Below are 719 nucleotides of genomic sequence, written 5' to 3'. Positions count from 1 at the left end.
CGGGCCACTGGGCCTTTTCTGTCGGTGGTTACAGTTCCGCCTACCTGGCAGGCGTGGGGGGTGGGGGACGGCTCTGCCCCTCAGCAGGCCACTGGGCCTGTTCTGTGGGTGGTCACAGTTCCGTCTACCTTGCCGGCGCGGGGGGAGGGGGCGGCTCTCTTGCCAATATTTATTGTTACTTGTGTTCTTGATAATTGCCATTCTGACTGGAGTGAGATGGAATCTCAGTGTAGTTTTAATTTTGCATTTCTTTAGTTGCTAAAGATGTTGAACATTTTTCATATATTTATCGACCATTTGTGTTTCTTCTGTGAAGAGTCTATTCATTTCCTTTAACCATTTATTGATTGGGTTATTTGAGTTGTTTTGGTGTTAAGTTTTTTGAGTTCTTTATATATACTGGAGATTAATGCTCTGCCTGAGGTGTAGGAGGCAAAAATTTTCTCCAATCCTTTAGGCTCTCTCTTCATATTCTTGATTGTTTCCTTTGTTGTGAAAAGCTTTTTAGTTTGATACCATCCCACTTATTGATTCTTGATTTTATTTCTTGTGCTTTAGGAGTCTTAGTGAGAAAGTTGGTTCCTAAGCCAACATGATGGAGTGTTCTCCTAGTAGGCTCTGATCTAATGCCTGGGTACTTGATCTACTTTGAGCCGATTTTTGTTCAGGGTGAGAGATGGAGATTAAATATCATTCTACTACATATGGATTTCCAGTTT

The sequence above is a fragment of the Marmota marmota genome, unplaced genomic scaffold (assembly GCF_001458135.2).
Source record: "Marmota marmota marmota unplaced genomic scaffold, marMar, whole genome shotgun sequence".
Taxonomy (NCBI): domain Eukaryota; kingdom Metazoa; phylum Chordata; class Mammalia; order Rodentia; family Sciuridae; genus Marmota; species Marmota marmota.
The sequence above is the reverse complement of the archived record's forward strand: the minus strand, read 5'-3'. Positions refer to the sequence as shown.